Source organism: Lagenorhynchus albirostris, chromosome 14 (assembly GCF_949774975.1).
Source record: "Lagenorhynchus albirostris chromosome 14, mLagAlb1.1, whole genome shotgun sequence".
Taxonomy (NCBI): Eukaryota; Metazoa; Chordata; class Mammalia; order Artiodactyla; family Delphinidae; genus Lagenorhynchus; species Lagenorhynchus albirostris.
The window spans coordinates 25,679,052-25,697,601 of NC_083108.1; the positions used below are offsets into that span (position 1 = coordinate 25,679,052).

The following is an 18,550-nucleotide window of genomic DNA, read 5'->3' on the forward strand; positions in this document are numbered from 1 at the left end:
CAAGAGCCTTGTAACAGGTTTGTGTCTCTCACTTGCACCTCTGCTGACACTCCGCTGCACATGAGCAAGTCTGTGCTGGGCAGTAATATATCAGAATACTTTCCTTCCAGTTAGTAAATAATCACTCTCCTTGGCCACTCCCCACACCAGAGCTCCACCCCCCAACCCCCACCCCCTGCCCCCCGCACCCTACGCCCTCCCTCTGTCCATCCAATAAACCAAGCCTGGCCAAGCAAGGGGCCTCAGAGACCTTGCTATAGTTTGGGTCTATGTGCTCAAATACTTAAACCTTCACATGGTATTGTGATGACCTAAGACTTCAGGTAACTTCCCTCATGAGAGTCAAGGGAAAGATCCAGAGAACTTCTGCTCTCATACTCTTCAACAGCCAAGATAATATATTAAAAAAAAAATGTGAACTTGCCTTTGAGGTGGGGGAGTAGTGACTGGGAGGGGAGATGAGAGGAACTTTTGGGGTGTTGGTAATATTCTGCTCTAGATCTGGGTGGTGGTTACATAAGTATGTTCACTTTGTGAAAATTCAACTGGGCTGGGTTCTTACAATTTGTGTACTTTTCTATCTATCGGTTATATTTCGATAGAGTTTTCTTAAAATATGTCAGACAGAATTTTCCTGTGGTTTTGGCCCAAGAGGGCAGTTGTCTCTTAATCTTACCTTTTTCTCTTGCTCACATCCTCTCCAGAGGCTTCTGCAGGGAAGAGGGCTCCTGCCATCCAGGACCGGCCTTGCAGCAGTCATGCCACAGGTCACCACCAGGGGCGCTGTGCCAGACTCCAATTGTTCGGTGGATGGATAGGGTAGAACAGGCCTCTTCCCCCCGTTACTCTCTCCCTTCAGCCTCCACGAGATCAACTCCTCCAGTCTATTCAGGCAACAGTGAATTTCTTACCCAGGAGTTAGGAGAGCTTCTGGAATTGATGAGCTCCAGGACTAAGATCTGAGTTCTGGCTAATCTGCACTTCCCCTTGAATCTCACTGCGGGAGACACCTAAAGACTCAGGCCCATAAAATAAAGCCATGAAAAGATGCTCAGTCTCACTGCTAATAAAGGAAAATGCAAATTAAAATCTCAGAGAGACACCGTTTCGTTTTGCTTGGCAAAAACTTAAAGGCTGATAATACCAAGTGTAGGCAACTATGTGGAGAGTTCAAAGTTCTACAGGTGGGAGTATGAATCGGTAGAACCACTTTGGAAAGAAGTTTGGCAACAGTCTGAAGAATTGAAGATGCTCCTGCCCCATGACTCAGGCATCCCACTTCTAAGTCTAGTAGTGCAGAGGAGTGTGGGAGCCTCGCTGGTACAAGAATCTTCTTACAAGGTCATTTCTAACATTAAAAAATACAAAACAACCAGAAAATAAAATTTTGAAATTGTGTCCTATTTATATAGAAGTTAAAACAAATGAACTGCAGTTCACATGTATCAACACAGATACAAACAAAGGCAAAATGTTGAGTGGAAAAAACAAGTGCACAAGGAATGTCCAGTGTGATTCCATTGGGAAAAAGTTTCAGGACATGAAAATCAGCACTGTAAGATGTGTATGGATGCAGACATGTGTATTAAAAGTATCAAAATGCTCATGGGAATGATAACACCAGTTTCACGATAGTGGTTTCTGCTGGGGAAAGGGGAATGATACGCAGGAAACTTCAGCTCATCTGTTGTTCCATTTCTTAAAAGTGAAAATCTGGAGGAAAGATGGCTCAGCATTAAGTGTGATAAAGCCAGGTAGTAGGTACATTTTTCTTTTCTATCCTTGTCTGTACGTTTGGTATGTTTTCCAATAGAATCGATCAATTAATGAAAAAAGCTACTTAGGCCTCCCCAGGGGAAGAGGGCATGAAGGCTCCCTCCCACTCCAAATGGTTCACCTGTCCCACGGTTGAGCCTTTGCTCCCAGCACCGTCCTCCCTTCTTCCAGGCACTTAGGTGGAAAACTCTAAAGCACAATGTGGAAAATTCTACCCTTCCCCCAGGCCAAGCTTCTCTCCCAGAGTCCTGTCCTCAACACTGCATCATACATCTGAGCCTTTGGTCTGGGTAGTGGCCCAACTTCAGCCTGACGTAAGGAAACATGGTGTTTAGGAGCCAGACTACCTGGGTCTGAGGGCTGCCTCTGCCACTTGACTGAGGGGCCTTGGATGAGTTACTCTGATTCTTTGTGCTGTAGGGTGGAGGGAACACGGCTGGAGGAGAGGGTGACCAGGTGGCTGGCCAGGTGAGCAGGGGCAGCTCAGGGGGCTGGCGACCCTCATCCTATGTGGAAATAGGCTACTTCCCACAGGGTGACCAGATCTTATTTATATGTGGCAACAGGAAATGGCAACCCTCTGTCCACCCACCCCAAACCACGGGGGAGATTGAATTATTTTAGCATCAGTTCTTTCTATTTCAAGTCTAACATGCAAGTAATGGAGTGCTGGCCATCACTGGTTCACTCTCAGAGATTCTTCCTCATTGAACCTGACACCGCCATGCCAAAGACAGAGGTCCCGGCCATGGGATGGAAGAATCCATGGCCCCAGATTGAGTTATGGGCTCTGATAACTCTGTCTTGAAGTTTGAGGAGTTTCACATCTTATAGTAAAGGGGCAGAGTTGGAAAGCCCACCCAGGTCTGATGCCTCCCCAAGCAGTGCTCCCTCCTCTATAGCAGTGCTGTGCCACTCCACAGTCCACTTAGCACGGGGGGCCCTGTAAGAGATGGACTCAGGGGCCAGGGCAGGTTTAAGGGGCCTAATAACAAGATGTAACCTTAGTAGGGAGAGAGAAGTGCTTTCCTTAGCTCTGAAGGTGTGCAGAGGAGCTACAAAGTCAAGGCCAACTTCAGAGGCAGGTGGAAAGGTCAGCTCAAGGCCTGGGCTTGGAATGACTTAGGTGGTTCACCTAAGGTGAATCTTGGAAGAAGATGGGCGGGGCATGGAGAATTGTAAAATCACAGAGATTGCTATTGTCTATCCGTTTTCCTCTAATAACAGAATCCCCCCTTCCTTTTTTAAAGCTAGGCACTTGGCTGCCCAACATAAAAACTACATTTCCCTGTCTCCCTGGCTATGTGAATAAGTTCTAGCCAATGAGATGCAAGCCAAAGTGGAGAAGTGTTCTCATAGAGAAGAGGTATTCCTTGTTCTTCCTTTTTTCTTCTTTTGTTCCCTGGAGAGCAGAAGTGTTGGCTGGTGTTGGAGCAGCAATCTTGGGCTTTGAAGTGACTATGTAAGCTGTACTAATGGGACCACAAGATAGGTGCCTCCTCCTCACAGCACTGTGGGGTGTCATACCAGCCAGTCCTCCTACCTGTGGACTTTTGTGTGAGATAGAAATAGTTTCTACTTTGTTTAAGCCACGGTTCCTGTGGAGTTTCTGTCACCAAATCCCAAAATTACAAAGAAGACTACTATTTTCAGTTTTTTGATAATTCTTCTGCTTGCTTTTCGGTGCTGGTCTGTCATGGATAGCTTTCCAACCTTTGCTACATTTTCCCTGTTCTAGCAAAGAGAGAACAGAACTCACTCAGGCTCAGGCCCTTGGCAGGCACCAACATCTAAATGTAATCTATTGACATTGTTTTGTTTCTATGGTTTTTATTTTTAGGTTACCATTTAATTAAGGTAAAGGACACTGCTTTTTCATTTACAATAGTGACATGAGATCACTTTCCTTTTTAAATAATTTACTTAAGCAAAAACAATTGAGTCGATTTAAAAGGTATTAAGTGACTGAGAGCGCAGGTTATATCAGCCACGGCAGAAATCAAGGAGGTAGCTGGAGGATGACTAAAGCTTGGAAAACAAGGGTATAGATTTTGCTGCTTCAGAGAGAATTATATAAACATTTCCTCCCCCAGTATTTTTTGGTTTTCATTTTGGATGATTCAAAGTATTCTTGTAATGGGGTTTCCTAATTCCTCAAGACAATAATTTAGTAAACACTCCCAGAGACCGTGCATAGTAGTTAAAGAGTCTGAGTGCTGAAGTCAAACTCCCTGGGTTCAGTTCTTGGCTCCTGCAGTGACCAGCTGTGTGACCTTGGGCAAATTACTGTAATTCTCTGTGTCCAACATCTCACCTGTAAAATGGAGTTGATGATGTTATTGGGAGGATTAAATGACACATTGTATGTAGAATTCTGAGCTGAGTATCTGGCCTACATGAAGATGTAATAAATGGCTGCTGTTATTATTACTGTTATGTCTGACTTGAACACGTCAAGAAATCAGTGTTGAAAGCTTTATATTAAGCCCTTGGGAGTTGAATAACTCTGTCCCGATGCTCAAGAAGGTTTACATTTTAAAGGGAAGGTTTATCTCAGTTTTTCTATTAATGTCCTTTTTCTGTTCTAGGATCCAATTCAAGACACCACGTTGCATTAATCTTCACATTTACCTTAGTTACCTCCAATCTGTAATAGCTCCCTACTTTTTCCTTGCCTTTCATAACCTTGACACTTTTTAGGAATACTGGTCTGATATTTTGCAGAATATCCTGCAATCTGGACTAGTCTAATGCTTTCTCACAATTAAAGTGATGATCTTGGGGAGGAATACTACCGAGGTGACTTGTCCTCATTACATCATATCAGAGGGTACGTGGTGTCAATGTCTTACTACTGGTGATGTTAACCTTGAGCAATTGGTTCGGGGGTGCCTGCCAGGTGTCTCCACTATACAGTTAGTATTTTTTTCTTTTTATACTCTATTTGTTAGATGAAGGTCTAAATCCAGCCCACACTCACAGAGAGAAAAATTAAAGTCTCCTTCCTGGAGGGAGAAGTATCTAAGAATTTGTGAACATATTCCACCACAGGAATTAATAAATATTTGAGGAAGATATTTTGAAACTATACTCTGTTTTGTCTTAGACCTTCACCCACAACTTTTAGCATTCATTGGTGAATCTTGCCTTCAACCATTGTTACTGTGATGTTCTCATGGTGGTTTTCTATTTCCTTCTTTTGTTCTACATTGATTAGTTGGAATTCTTATGAAGGAGGAGTTGTCTCATCCCCCACCCCATTTACTTATTTAGTCAACAATTAATTTATATCAGTATGGAACAATAAATATTTATTATATCATTTGGGATATAATTCAATAGTAATGTATTAGGAGCCCTTTCACAGTGGCTTGTGTCCTTTGGTAAGCCCCCATAATTATTTTTGAGCACTTCCTTAATTTTTGATACCACAAGATGCTCAAAATTCATCTTTTGTTTCCTCTGCCCTAGCCCTGGGATCAACCATTTCTCCAAGGACCCCTGTTCCTTTCATTAGAGAATGATATTTAGAAACCAAGATCTGGGCACTAGGTGTGCTCATTGCTATGGGAGTGTCATTGTTTCCAAATCCTCTCAATGAATAGAGTTAGGAATATATGTATGTACACTAACTCATGTGAACCCATCTATTTCTCTCTCTCTCTCTCTCTCTCCCTCTTTCTCATCATCATAATAAATGAGCTTCCACTGATCTCCAACACTAATCCAATGCAACGGGGGTTCATTCTAGCCTTCCTCTCTTGCTTATTTGTAACTTCTTTCTCCAATAGTGAAAAGCCTGACTCTCAGGATTAGTATCAAAAGGGGATGACAGGAAAAAAAAATCAGTGAATGTAAAGGTACATCAATAGAAATTATCCAATCTGAAGAAAAAGAGAAAAAAAGATTTTAAAAAATGAATAAAGCCTCTACCACCTGTAGAACAATATCAAAAGTTCTCATATAAATATAATTGAAGTCTCAGAGGAAGAGGAAAGAAAGAATGGATCAGAAAAAATATTCAAAGTTGGGCTTCCCTGGTGGCGCAGTGGTTGAGAGTCCGCCTGCCGATGCAGGGGATGCGGGTTGGTGCCCCGGTCTGGGAGGATCCCGCATGCCGCGGAGCGGCTGGGCCCGTGATCCATGGCCGCTGAGCCTGCGTGTCCGGAGCCTGTGCTCTGCAACGGGAGAGGCCACAACAGTGAGAGGCCCGAGTACGGCAAAAAAAAAAAAAAAAAATTCAAAGAAATGACTGATATTTTTCTAAATTTAGTGAAAGACATAAATATGTACAGATTCAAGAAACCTAGAGTATAAAAAGTAAGATAAAGGCAAGGAAAATCACATCTAGGTTCATTATAGTCAAAACACTGTAAACTAGACATAAAGAGAATATTTGAAAGCAGCCAGAGAAAAACAGCACATGACATACTGGACAACAATAATTTTAACATTCACCAAGTTCTTAAGAGAAAACATAGAGGCTAGAAAACAGTGGAACAACATCTTTAAATGGTCAAGAGAAAGAGTTATCAGTTTAGAATTCTATATCCAGTAAATTTATTCTTCGAAAAAGAAGGCAAAGTAAATATTCTTTTACATTGCCTGCAGAACTTCACTGGAAGAAAAGCAAAGCAATTTCTTCAGGCTGAAAGGAAGTTATACCAGAGGGAAATTTGAACCGCCTGGAAGGAATAAAGAACATTAGCAATGGTAAATATCTGGGTAGTATATAAAACTATTTTTTTCCTCTCAATTTCTTTAAAATACATATGACTATTTTAAAAAGAAATTATAATATTTCTTGCAGATATAGGTGTAATACACATGGCAATTACAGCATAAAGAGTACTGTGAGTAGAGTAGTATTAGGGATAAATGGGACACTACAACTGTAAATTTTCTATATTTTCTATGAAATGGTACAATATTAACTTCGTGAAATATCAAGGGTGTAGCATAATCCCTAGTGTAACCTTTAAAAAATGATGCAAATAGTGCTAGTTAAAAGGCCAATATGTACATTAAAGAATTCTAAAATATATTTAAATAGTCTAAATTAGGAAGGAGAGGGGAACAGAGGAACAAAAAAACAAGAAACAGATAACAAATAATAAAATGGTAGACTTAATTCCAATCGTATCACTAATTTAAATGTTAACAAACTAAGCACTCATAATAGTAATTCTCATTAACATCATTATGACTTAGACGGCAGAAAAGTGGAGTCATTCTTTGATTCGACTCATCTTTCAGATCATCATTCAACCCTTGAGCATCCAGGGTTTGGCTTTGAATTATCTGCTGCTTTTGGAAAAACCTTCCTTGTCTCCCTAGCCGGCAGGATGCCCTAAGGAGAGCATCTCTATGCTCTTTCTGTCTGCCCTGAGTTCCCAGGCCTGAGCTCACCTTGGATGCTTAGAGCACAGTCCTAACCACATGTGGGGCAGCACAGAGTCAGCCCCTGGGAGGGTATAGTGATTACTGAATCCATCCTGACAGATGCCTCAGTTTTCCTTAATAGAAATCTCTTATCTGAGATTAGTTTTTAAACAGATTTTAAATATATATATATATTTAAATACTGTGCAGAAAGATTTACAGTGAAAAGTCAGCCTCCCTCCTATCCTGGATCCTTGACTCAATCAGCATGAAGTTTTTATGTGTTCAGCCTGAACTGCCTCTTGAGGGACTGGTGGAGGTTGTGGGTTCTGACAGAGACACCAGCAGTAGGAGCAGTTGGATTTTACATTCTTCTCTGTTCAAGCAGATGTCTGCCTCATGTTCTTTTTTTAGCATTTGAAACCAACTTCCTGGAATCTATGTCCTCACCATGGGCAAGGAACAGTATTCCAGAAAGCTTGTTTTTATGGAGGAAAATCCAGCTAAGCATGGTGGGCTGGTCCTTCCAGCTTTATAAGATACAGAATTGGAGGAAAATACAGATTAAGAGGAAAGTCCTTCATAACTGAGAGTTGAAGAGGTGGGGGAGGGGAAGTATACCTAGAAATAATCTCTGCTGGTTAAATTTGGGAATTTGGAAAACATAAAAGCCATTAGTAAAACCCTATTTGATATTCAAATGGCTTGGGATTGTTTCTCTTCAAAGAACAGGAAGTAGAGTGGAAAAGTGAAAAGGTTGTGGGCTGTGGAATCTGATAGAATTTGTTTCATCCTCATTCTGCCACTAATAGCTTTGGCAAGTCCCTAAACCTCTCTAAGTTTAAATTCTGCCAAATGATCCTGGTACATGGTGAATGTTCAATAAATCCAGTTTTCCTACACAGCCCACCCCTCTCCCTGTGTTTTGGTGTTTGCTAGTTATCTAACACTGCATAACAAGCCATCCCAAGGCTTAGTGGATTAAAATAACAAGACATTAATTTTGCTCAGCGTGAAAGGCTTTTCTGATACGGCTCCTGGTATTCTCTCCCCTGTGTAATCCTCTCCCCTTATGTGGCTGGTCCTAGTGACTTGCTTCTAATAAACAGAATATGGCAAGAGTGATGGGCTGTCGCTTGTGTGATTAGGTGGTAAGACGGTGATTTCCGTCTTGCTCTATTTTCACTAGGTTGCCTTCTTGGCCTGAGTGAAGTAAGCCACCATGTGACGTGAGACCCACATGACAAGGAACTGAAGGCGATCATTCAACAGGCTTTAAGGAACCGAGCCTTGCCAGCAACCCTGTGAATGAGGTTGGATGTAGAGACTCCCCAGTGGCACCTGGAGATGATTAAAGTCTCAGCCGACACCTTGATTACAGCTCTTGAGAGACTGACACAGAGAACCCAGCCAAGCCATGCCCAATTCCTGATCTACAGACGCTGTGGGAAAATAAAAGTTTCAAGCCACAAAGTTACGGGGTAATTTGTTATGCAGTAATAGATCACTAATACATCAGGAATCTGCAATTTGAGGAGGACTTTGTGGGGATAGCTCGTCCCTCCTCCACTTGTCATCTGGTTGGGTGTGGATGCTGGGAACTGAAATCAGGTGCAGGCTCCCTCCTCCCTCCCTCCCCCCTTTACTTGTGTAGCAATCCATGCTGGCTGTGGGCTGAGACCTCAGTTCGTTGTTGGCTGAAACACGCATGTGGCCTCTCCGTGAGGCCTGGGCTTCCTCATGACAGGAGGCTGGGTTCCAAGGGAGAGAGAGAGAGAGAGATGGAAGCCTTCTCACCTTTTCTAACCCTAGCATCAGGAATCCAACAGCATTACTTCCTCTGGATTCAGTTCATTAGAAGAAAGATTCTGAGGCTAAGCAATATTCAAAGGGAGGGGAATCAGACTCTGTCTTTTGTCAGAGGATTGTCCAAGAATTTGGACGAGCGTGCGGGATCAGAACTATTGCTGTAGCCATTTTTGGAAAATGCAAACTTCCACCCTTGGGGAACTCATTCTTCCTGTTTTTGTCAGGTCTCCACTCTGTCGTTATTTGCCTTACTCTAGTTGGTCCCCTTTAGAGGATAGTGTAGCTGGGTAAGAGATTTCAGAAAAGTCTGTTTCCTAAACTGTTCCACTTCCCAGGGAATCAACTTGGCCAGAGGCTCCATCTGCCTTAGGGGGCTCCCCCCGACTCCACCCCCTGCTTTGTTTTTCCTTTGAAGACATAGACTATGTGATGTGCAAAAATATACTTAGGTAACTCATAACTGTGACAAGGGGAAAACTGTGAAGTTCACTGGCTCAGTGGAAAGCCACTAGCTCGGTGACTTACAGGATCTCTGCATGAGCAAATCTGCAGAGGCAGCACTTCTGAGAATTTTCTGGATTCTTGAGGAGAGAGAAATGAAGTGGAGGGGAGCTAAGAGAGGGAGGAGAAAGAGAAAAAGAGAGGGAGAAGATCAGAGATAAGAGACATAAATCCAGAAAGATGAGTGGGATAAAAGTACGGAAAGGGGAAAAGAATGGAAAGCATGAAATGTAAGAAAGCAACGACCCAATACTACCCAGAATAAGCAAGTGAGGATTAATGCTGTTTTTAAAAAACAGATTTAGTGAGATATAATTTACATACCACACTATTCACTTGTTTAAGTTCAGTGTTTTTTAGTATGTTCACAGTCGTGCAACTATCACCACAGTCAATTTTAGAATATTTTCATCATCCCCAAAAGAAATCTTGTACCCTTTAGCCGTCACCCTCCATCCTTCTCCAGCCTCTCAGCCGTAGGCTGCCACTAACCTACTTTCTATTTCTATAGATTTGCCTGTTCTAGATACTTCATATAAATGAAATCATACAATATGTGGTCTTTTGTGACCGGCTTCTTTCACTTAGCATAATGATTTCACAATTCATTCACGCTGTAGCATGTATCAATCCTTCATTCCTTTTTATGGCTGAATAATGTTTCATTGTATTGATACACCACATTTTACTTAGCCATTCATCAGTTGATGGGCATTTGGGTTGCTTCTATTCTTTGGCTATTATGAACACACTGATATAAACCTTCATATACATTTTTTTATACTTTCATTTCTCTTGGATCTATAACTAAGAGTAGAATGGCTGGGTCATATGGTAACTCTATATTTAACATTTTGAGAAGCTGATAAATTGTTTTCCAGAGCGACTGCACCATTTTACATTCCAACCAGCAATGTATGAAGGCTCCAGCTGGTTCACATCTTTTTTTTTTTTTTTTTTTTTTGTGATACGTGGGCCTCACTGTTGTGGCCTCTCCTGTTGCGGAGCACAGGCTCCGGACGCGCAGGCTCAGCGGCCATGGCTCACGGGCCCAGCCGCTCCGCGGCATGTGGGATCTTCCTGGACCGGGGCACGAACCCCTGTCCCCTGCATCGGCAGGCAGACTCCCAACCACTGCGCCACCAGGGAAGCCCTGCTCACTTTTTATTTGGGTTATTTGTCTTTTAATTGTTGAGTTGTAAGTGTTCTCTATATATTCGGGACACAAGTTTCTTATCAGATATACAATTTGCAAATATTTTCTCCTATCCTGTGAGTTGTTTTTTTCATTTTCTCAATGGTCTTGTTTGCGTCACAAAGTTAGTAATTTTCATGAAGTCTATTTAATCATTTTTTTCTTTTGTTACTTGTGCTTTTTTTCTTTTGTTACTTGTCATATCTAAGAAGGTTTTGTTCAGCCCAAGGCCCCAAGGCCATGAAGATTTCTTCCTATTTTTTTAAAGAGGTTTATTGTTTTGCTCTTACATTTAAGTGATCCATTTTGAGTGAATTTTTGTGTATGTGCAAGGAAGGGATTTAACTTCATTCTTTTGCTTGTAGTAATACATAACACTATTTTTTTTAAATGATAAAACTTATAAATCCACTTTTTATATACTGCTTTCCTGGACCAAGCAAGAGAAACTGGTATCTGCTTGCCCCTAAGTTCAACCTTATTTTAAACGTGAGATTTCTATGACCACTGCTACTTCTTTACTCTCTACTTGTGTGTAATGTGAATATGGGTACATTTCTAAGATAAGTAATTGTGGAGAAGGGTCTTAGTTATTCCATTTGTTTTTTAAAAAGGATTGCACTAGGATAGTGATTCTCAACCCCGGCTACTCATCAGAAATTAGAATCTAGGAGCTTTTCAAAGTCCCCATGACATAGTCCTGTGCTCAGATATCCTGATTTATCCCCGGTCTGGGATAGGGTTTGAGCACAGGTGTTTTTACGAGTGTCTCAGGTGATTCAGTTGTGCAGCTGGGATCATAAACCCTGCCCTAGATGAACTCTTTGGGGTTCTTCAGGACTATTATTCTGTGGGTCTGTGGTGGTTCTGAATAGCAGAAACCTGACAGAATATGGTTCTCTTAACCCAGGTGAGTCCTGTTGCCAGCTATCCACACTGGGGACCACTCCATGAGTAGTCGGTGTCTCTCTGGGGTTTGACAGGGCAGATATCTGTCCATCTCTTCCAAGAGCAGGTGGTAGTGTTTCTACCTGGTCCCTAATGCCGATAATACCTTGAGGGTACCTCTGCAACAGTGCAGACTGATGACTGTTCATGGGGCCGCTGCTCCAGCCAATGTCACATTTGCTGTTCCTTCTGCCTGAAAGCTCTGTCCTTCCCCTTTTCTCCACCTGCTTCCTCCTACTCTCCCCCACTGATCTCAGCTTAAACATCACTTCCTCAAAGAAGCCTTTTTCCTCCCCTTTCCTTTGGATCACCTTTATATATTCCCAGAATACCATATTCCTTGGCCTCTGTGTCCCAACTGTGATTAATTATGGATATAATTATTTTCTGGAGTGTCTTTCTCACTATGTTTTTTTTTTGCGGTACATGGGCCTCTCACTGTTGTGGCCTCTCCTGTTGTGGAGCACAGGCTCCGGACGTGCAGGCTCACTGGCCATGGCTCACGGGCCCAACCGCTCCGCGGCATGTGGGATCTTCCCGGACCGGGGCACAAACCCGTGTCCCCTGCTTCGGCAGGCAGACTCTCAACCACTGTGCCACCAGGGAAGCCCTCTCACTATGTTTTAAGACAGGGTCCATGTCTGTGGACAGTGGCCTTTGGTACACCCAGAGCCCAGAACAGTGTCTGCCACATAGCTGTCACCTAGTAAACAGCTGCAGAATAAACAAATGATCCTGGGATGTCAAGAAAAGTCTTAACTCTGTTCAGCTTCCTCTTTATAAGAAGACAGTGCTGTGTACAATTCATTTGGAAAGGGTTTCTGTCAAGAAGAGTTAACATGGCCACCATTCAGATGTTTCGTGAGAATCTTTGCTTATCTTGGGAATGGGTTCATCAAGAACTCCTCATTCCCTGGCTGTGCAAGGTCGAGGCAGCATCATGCTGTGACTTTGGGAAAATGACAGTCGCTCCCATGTAAGTTTATTAGATGAATTGCCGTTTATCAGCTTGACATGCGTCCTCTCAATCCACTGGATATTCTGATTGACGAATGCCCTTGCCAAGTGCTCTATGATTCCTTGAATTTAATCATGAATTCAGTAGGCAGGGCACCATCTGACTTGTACCTTCATTGCCTCTGAAAAATGAGAGGTTGGACTAGGTCTCCAAGGGACCACGCTGGACACCAGTCACTTTGCCATCTGCTCCAAATTACTTCTCAACGCCATCCACGAAGTTGTGTTAGGACTTATTGTCTCATCCCAATCTCAGCTACACCTAGGCCCAGTGGTGAGCACTTTGACTCAGGTTGGACCAACGGTTCCTCCCCTCAGCTGATAAACTGAGGCGTGTGGGAACCTGAGAGGGAGTTGGGAACAAAGAAGCTCTTTGCCAGAACAGAGGAGGCATGACGTTTCCCTTTGCCTTGCTGTGTGTCTTGTGCTGTGAACGGTGCCTTGAGTGGTGCCTGGCACGTGGTGGAGGCACATGAGAAACTTACAGCGTGAATGCGAGATGGGTGTGCTCCCCTCTCCTCCAGTGTAGCGGTGCCAAGCACATGCGTTTGTGAGGGGTATTGGTGGCTGGGGGAGGGAGTAGAATGGAAGAGTGGACAGAAATTAAGTCAAGGTTCTATGGTGGGAAGACGCCCATGGGTGGCTGGTGATGTGGAAAATGTTCTATGTCCTGTCTTGTTGCTTCCAGGTGCCCTCAGCCCCTCACTCGTGGACCTCTGTGCCATCATTCTGTAGTCTCACTCACCATCCTCTAAGGACCTTATTTCCTCAAGTCCTGCTCGCACTGGGATGGCTCACTGACACCCCAGCGGGAAGGGATCCTTCCCTCAGCACGGCTCACACTGCATTTCTTTACTAGCATCTGGCTTCCCTGCTCGGCTGGGAGCTCTTGAAGGACAGGACAGGGTCCCTGACACACGGCAGCACTGAGGGCCTGCTTGCTCGTGAGCTGACTCCTGGACCAGGTTACCTGCCATAGAAGGTGCCAAGGAGAAGGAGGGTAGGTGACTGGGACCACTGTTTCTATTGGTCTTCCTTCACTTGTGTCATCTATCCTGCTCTAGTGTTTAATTTTTGTTTTGCTTTTCCCCTTCTCCTAGACTCTTTGTTGGTTTACAGTTTCTTTAGGGATAAACCAGCCAACCTGGGGTGGTGGTGTGTCTCCGAGGACCTCATGCATTTAGGGACTGTTCTCTTAGTGCGCTTCCTCCTTGGGACCCCAGGATACCAGAAAGGGGGAGTCTCTCCCATGTCTTAAGCTCTGCCTCATCTCCTCCCTCCCTCTCCAATCACTGCACCCCCCTGCCCCGCATATCTGTGCCCTAATATGCAGGTGGTAATGAGGCCATGATTTCTCTTGGGAAAAGGAGCATCAGTTATTGATTAAAAAAAAAAATTCATGCCTGGGGCTCATGGACAACCAATTAGTCCATAATTCCTCAAACCACAAAGTCCCTTCTCATTTTTATAAGCCCCTCCCTTCAAATAAGCTAAGCTTTGGTGACTTTCTTTTCAGGCTCCATTGGTGGAGCAGTTTACCCAGGTCTCACCAGGATAAACGTGGGCATGGGTCTGATCACAGGAAGAGGGGGCCGTGGGACTCATGTATCACCTAGATCATGAGGGAGGTGGCCGAGATTGGGGCAGGAATCCTAGGCTGAGTTACAAGAAATTCTACTAGATCCATGGATGTGTTCAGGGTGGGGTGTGGTCGAAGGGTGTTCTGAAGCTGTATGACAATACTGAGTATATGTGCTGGGGCATTTTCCTGGGGATTGGTCAGTGGTTTTCATCAGTTTCTTTAAGAGGTCTGTGACCCCTAAGAAGTTAAGAAGCCTGGCCTGGATTCTCTCTCTTGAGGTCCCTTCTGCTTTAGGCTTCTGCACTTTTGAAATAAGAAGCTGTCTCAGGAGCCCCAGGAGGGGAGATAAAGGCGGCGGCTGATTTCCTGGGGCCACCTGGTGGTGCTGGGGTGCATAGCATCCTTTGGGCAATAGGAGAAAGCCTGGGCCGGCTTCCTGCTGGACAAGTCCTAGGAAAGGGTTCAGAAGGAGGTTTTGGAATCTGGGTGCAGCTGCCTTCTCCCTCCAAGGAATGAGAACAGTGCTGGCCCAAAGCTGGAAGGGAAGGACTGGGTGGCCGGATCACCTCCTCTCCACCCACTCTGCACTCAGCTTCCTCCGAGCCCCCTTGGGAGACATCTTGGGAGTCCAGAGTCGGGAACCGAGTGAGCCTGGGACTGGTCTGGTGGAGGGTATGCCAAGAGTGGCCTTGGGTGGGAAGGGAGGAGCTTCCGGCTTAAGTGGGGATAGAAGGGCTGAGGAACCCTGGCCAGGCTTGAGAATAAAGGCTGAGCTTTGCGTCTTTCAGTGAACTTCACTTGAACCAACTCTTTCACTCCACTCTATCCTGAGAGGCAGGCACTGTTTATATCCACTCCACAGGCGAGGAAACTGAGGCCCAGAGGATGACATGATTTGCCAAAGACCACACAGACAGCTGTGGAGCTAGTCTCCCCACTGGCGATGAGCACCTCTGCTTTCCCAGCCTCCCTGTGGCCCAGCTCAGGAGCCCAGCTGTCCTTCCTCAGCCTGGAAGCTGGCTGCTTTAGCACAGTCCAAAGCAGGGCATAATCCTCTGTGTGGTAGGACAACCCTACAAGACAGTATAAAACAACAGGGTTTACCACCCCAGGCTGAATATACAACAGGAGCCCGGAAAGGCTTCATCCTTGGGTGGCAGATCCGTGAAATGTCACTGAAGCTAAGTCACGTTGAAGCTGGGAGGAAGGCTTCACAGAGCCCTCTGCCTCCTCAACTTAGAGGTCACTTCCTTTGGCCGGGGTCCCTGATCTCCACTGAGTCCAGAAAACTTCTTCCATCTTCTCTTCTCATGCACGGAGCTCACATCATCATTGCATTGGACATTCTCTATTGCACTTGCCCTTTTGCTTGTCTGCAGCCCTTTCAGGCTCTCAGCATCTGAGGGTGGGACCGTTGCTGGTCCCGTGATACTATGATACCGTGTTGGTATCCCTAGCCATTAGTCCATGGTCGGCACACGGGAGGTGTTACCAAAAAAATGTATTAAATGAGGAAGTGACTCAATCATATAGTATCACATAGGATTGTGGGGAAGTTTCTTACCTGGACAAAAATTCTGAGATGACCACACTGGAGCTGACATCTGTTAGGGTCACTGAAATGGCAAAAAGGAGCAAGGTCTTGGTCTTGCCTTAAGTCCCTGGCATGAGTAGGTCTCCTGGCTGCAACGGTCATTAGCAGTTCTGTGCCTTTGTCAGGCTGTGTCAGTAGAGACTTGACCTTGTAGGATGCTACAAGTTGGTGTTAGTGACGTTCATGGCAATCCCAGGGGAAGGCCTCTCTTCTCATGGTGCCATTGCTGTACCTTTTCTTTGGATCAAGAAAACAGTAAGCTATCAGGTTTTCAGTACATTTTATTTAATTATTATTATTATTATTATTATTTTTTGCGGTATGCGGGCCTCTCACTGTTGTGGCCTCTCCTGTTGCGGAGCACGGGCTCCGGACGCACACGCTCAGCGGCCATGGCTCACGGGCCCAACCGCTCCGCGGCATGTGGGATCTTCCCGGACCGGGGCACGAACCCGTGTCCCCTGCATCGGCAGGCGGACTCTCAGCCACTGCGCCACCAGGGAAGCCCTATTATTATTTTTTTTAATATGGAACGCTTCACGAATTTGTGTGTCATCCTTGCCCAGGGGCCATGCTAATCTTCTCTGTATCGTTCCAATTTTAGTATATGTGCTGCTGAAGTGAGCAAAGTAAATTTTAAATAGTTATTGGATTTTAAATTCATTTGGAAGAATACACATATGAACATATAAAAGATACAAAAAAATAAAATGAATATATATCTACTATGCAGTAAGGTTAAGAAATTGTTTTTACATATTGCACTTATTATTTTATTCAAAATATTATCAAATTTCCATTGTAATAACTTTGAAACTTCCTGTGCATTCCTTCCAAATTCCTTTCCCATCTCCAGGGAAAATTTTAGGTTTATAGTTTCCTTTTTTCCTTTATAATTTATCACATATGTATGTATCAGAAATAATATATTATTTAGTTTTGAATGTTTTTGAAATTTATTTAAGTGGAATCATATTGCACACATTCTTTTATGACTTGATTTTTTTTTTTTACTCAACATTTTTGTAACTTTTGTCCGTGTTGGTAAATGCAGCTGTGGTATACTCGTGTGCACTGTTGGATTATATTCCATATTTATGACCAAATCACAATATATTCATCCATTCTCCTTTCTTCTGAATAATAGTTTGATGGTATATATATTTATATATTTTTCATCCTTTTACTTTCAGCCTTTGTCTTTATGTTTTAGGAATGTCTCTTGTAGATAGCTTATAGCTAGATTATTTAAAAATTCAGTTATATGAACTTTTTTTTTTTTTTAAAGAAGATGTTGGGGGTAGGAGTTTAGTAATTTATTTTTGCTGTGTTGGGTCTTTGTTTCTGTGCGAGGGCTTTCTCTAGTTGTGGCAAGCGGGGGCCACTCTTCATTGCGGTGCGTGGGCCTCTCATTGTCGCGGCCTCTCTTGTTGCGGAGCACAGGCTCCAGATGCGCAGGCTCAGTAGTTGTGGCTCACGGGCCTAGTTGCTCCGCGGCATGTGGGATCCTCCCAGACCAGGGCTCGAACCCGTGTCCCCTGCCTTAGCAGGCAGATTCTCAACCACTGCACCACCAGAGAAGCCCCTATGTGAACATTTTAAACTGGTAAGTTAATTAATCCAGTTATGTTTGTTCTGATTACTGATAAATGTAAATTTATTTATATTATCTTATTTTGCATTTTCAATTCCCCAATTTTCTTCATTTCTTTTTTCATCTTTCTTGTTTTCTTGTGTACTGAGGACTCCCCTGCCTCCCACCAATATTTTGGAGTTACAAATCTTCTCTTCTTGTGCAGCATGGGCTCTAGTTACAAATCTTCTAGCATTCTAGTGGTTGCCCTAGAAACCTTGATAAGTGTACTTAATCTAATAAAATTAAAAGCTAATCGGTATCTTTACTCTCCTGTTCAAGGTCCATAGATTTAACCCCACTCACTTCCTGTCCGACTTACCAATGATCCATATTGTAAAATCCTCTCTTCTACAGTATGAGTGGGACCTGTGACTTGCTTCTAATCCAAAGAATATGGCAAAGATGATGGCATGTCACTTCCATGAGTATGTTTCTTTATATAGGACTCTGTCCTAGCAGACTGAAGAGAAAGAGCTTCCTGCCAGTCTTGAAGAAGCAAAAAATCATGTGTGTTCACATCTACAGATAGGGCCGTGTGGCAGGGAATGGTGGGAAAACTCTAAATGCTGAGAGACAGCAGGAAAATGGGGACCTCATTTCTACAGCTTTGAGGAGGTGAATTCTGTTGACAACCCGAAGGAGCCCAGAAGTCCATTTTTCCCAGTCGAGCATATGATGAGGCTGTCTTCTCTGACACCTGGACTGCAGTCTTGTGAGACCCTGATCATAGGACCCAGTTACATGCTTGGACTCCTGACCCCTGGAAATTGTGAAATAATGAATGGGTGCTAAGTTGCTATGTTTGTGGTAATTTGTTACACTATACAGCAATAGAAAACCAATACATATATGTATAATAATTTTTCCAATGTTTTACTTAAATTTGCTGGTAAAGCCACTTGAACCTGTTATTTCCTTTGTGTAAAAGTTCTAAATTATAGGTTGAGTTATTACAATAGTCATAGGACTACTCAGATTTCCTATTTCTTCCTGAGTCAATTTTAGTAGTTGTATGCTTCTAGGAACTTATTTCCTGTAAACTTTAAAATATATTGGCACAAAGCTTTTCAGTACATTGTTTTGACCTTTTTCATATGGGTAGGATCTGTA

The 18,550-nt window shown here is 43.6% G+C and overlaps 1 non-coding gene across 1 annotated transcript; it reads right to left on the minus strand.

Annotated features, from left to right (window-relative positions):
* Nucleotides 1–16,325: 16,325 nt before the first annotated feature.
* LOC132504579 (U6 spliceosomal RNA) lies at nt 16,326–16,432 on the minus strand. The gene has a single exon (XR_009534966.1). It is a non-coding gene; the product is annotated as a U6 spliceosomal RNA (small nuclear RNA).
* Nucleotides 16,433–18,550: the final 2,118 nt, after the last annotated feature.